The 2,500-nt window shown below is 61.4% G+C and overlaps 1 pseudogene; it reads right to left on the bottom strand.

Moving 5' to 3' along the window:
- Positions 1 to 2,500, bottom strand: part of LOC126151067 (large subunit ribosomal RNA) — a 7,934-nt pseudogene that overhangs the window by 4,070 nt on the left and 1,364 nt on the right.

Here is a 2,500-nt window from a genome sequence, read left to right as displayed (position 1 = left end):
ACCGACGCAAGGGCATCCGGGAGCATGCCCAGGATGACATCGGGCGGCGTGCCCCGCCCTAGACCAATGACTCGATCCAGGGCAGAGAAACGCTGGGCGGAAGCAGGTAGCCCCGCCAGATGCTCCCAGATGGCGGCGTCAGTCGGCCCCTCCGGCGGCGGCCCGGTGGTGTCGGCCGCGAAGTCCTCGGCTGCGTCGACAGGCGGCGCAGCGGCCTCGCCCGCGTCAGGCAGCGGGCTCGCTGCTCCCCGGCGGGACGCCGGCTCTTCCCCCCGACCGATCTCAAGCGCCTCCATGAATTGGCGGACAAGCTGCTTGTGGGCAGCTTGCCGCCGTCGGCACTTGATTGCCTCGAGCGTTCGGTCGGGGAACATCCTGATGAGTTCTTGATTAACAAAGAAGAACCGGGCGTCCCTCTCAAGGAACAGTTCGGCCTCCGCCTTGGCGAGCGACAGGACTTCTTCCTCCGTCCACCTCGCGCGATGCCTCTCCGTGACGATCTCCGCGTTGGCGGCCGCAAGGTGTTGGCGGCGGCGATGGACCCCGAGACCGTTCTTGGTGGTGAAGCTGCGGTGGCACTCACTACAGGCGTAGATAGCTGCAACAGTTACAAGATCTTCGGCACGGCCGGTTGGCCGGCTAGGAGCTGGGGAAGCTGGGGTGGCACCTTCAGCGGAAGGGCCACCACTCGTATTTATTTGTCTGCTGCCCCCAACTTGAAAGGGATAATGCGAGGGGGGGCTGGTAACCCCCCCAAGCCCCTGGTGCGGTCTTCCACTCTGCGAAAATCAGCGGGCCCACGAGAAGGGGAGAAGACCGCAGGAGAGGAGAGGCTAAGAGGGCTAGGCCCATGTATTGCGCATCACTCTCCCTGTAACTACAACCCAAGGAAGGCACCTCGCAGCAGCAGCACGACTACATCAAGACCGCACTTCGAAAAGCCAAGTCCGGATGCAGCCACACCGCCGCCACTTGGCCGCCTTAAGAGAGTCATAGTTACTCCCGCCGTTTACCCGCGCTTGCTTGAATTTCTTCACGTTGACATTCAGAGCACTGGGCAGAAATCACATTGCGTCAACACCCGCTAGGGCCATCGCAATGCTTTGTTTTAATTAGACAGTCGGATTCCCCCAGTCCGTGCCAGTTCTGAGTTGATCGTTGAATGGCGGCCGAAGAGAATCCGCGCACCCGCGCGCCCCCGGAGGAGCACGCTAAGGCGGACGCGGCCTCGCAGCAAGGAAGATCCGTGGGAGGCCAAGGCACGGGACCGAGCTCGGATCCTGCGCGCAGGTTGAAGCACCGGGGCACGAACGCCGCGCAGGCGCGCGCATCCTGCACCGCCGGCCAGCACGAGGCCAACCAACGGCGAGAGCAGACCACGCCCGCGCTAAACGCCCGCACTTACCGGCACCCCTACGGCACTCACCTCGCCCAGGCCCGGCACGTTAGCGCTGACCCACTTCCCGACCAAGCCCGACACGCCCCGATCCTCAGAGCCAATCCTTATCCCGAAGTTACGGATCCAATTTGCCGACTTCCCTTACCTACATTATTCTATCGACTAGAGGCTCTTCACCTTGGAGACCTGCTGCGGATATGGGTACGAACCGGCGCGACACCTCCACGTGGCCCTCTCCCGGATTTTCAAGGTCCGAGGGGAAGATCGGGACACCGCCGCAACTGCGGTGCTCTTCGCGTTCCAAACCCTATCTCCCTGCTAGAGGATTCCAGGGAACTCGAACGCTCATGCAGAAAAGAAAACTCTTCCCCGATCTCCCGACGGCGTCTCCGGGTCCTTTTGGGTTACCCCGACGAGCATCTCTAAAAGAGGGGCCCGACTTGTATCGGTTCCGCTGCCGGGTTCCGGAATAGGAACCGGATTCCCTTTCGCCCAACGGGGGCCAGCACAAAGTGCATCATGCTATGACGGCCCCCATCAACATCGGATTTCTCCTAGGGCTTAGGATCGACTGACTCGTGTGCAACGGCTGTTCACACGAAACCCTTCTCCGCGTCAGCCCTCCAGGGCCTCGCTGGAGTATTTGCTACTACCACCAAGATCTGCACCGACGGCGGCTCCAGGCAGGCTCACGCCCAGACCCTTCTGCGCCCACCGCCGCGACCCTCCTACTCGTCAGGGCTTCGCGGCCGGCCGCAAGGACCGGCCATGACTGCCAGACTGACGGCCGAGTATAGGCACGACGCTTCAGCGCCATCCATTTTCAGGGCTAGTTGCTTCGGCAGGTGAGTTGTTACACACTCCTTAGCGGATTCCGACTTCCATGGCCACCGTCCTGCTGTCTTAAGCAACCAACGCCTTTCATGGTTTCCCATGAGCGTCGATTCGGGCGCCTTAACTCGGCGTTTGGTTCATCCCACAGCGCCAGTTCTGCTTACCAAAAGTGGCCCACTTGGCACTCCGATCCGAGTCGTTTGCTCGCGGCTTCAGCATATCAAGCAAGCCGGAGATCTCACCCATTTAAAGTTTGAGAATAGGTTG

Source organism: Schistocerca cancellata, unplaced genomic scaffold (genome assembly GCF_023864275.1).
Source record: "Schistocerca cancellata isolate TAMUIC-IGC-003103 unplaced genomic scaffold, iqSchCanc2.1 HiC_scaffold_1030, whole genome shotgun sequence".
NCBI lineage: Eukaryota > Metazoa > Arthropoda > Insecta > Orthoptera > Acrididae > Schistocerca > Schistocerca cancellata.
The sequence above is the reverse complement of the archived record's forward strand: the minus strand, read 5'-3'. Positions and strand labels throughout refer to the sequence as shown.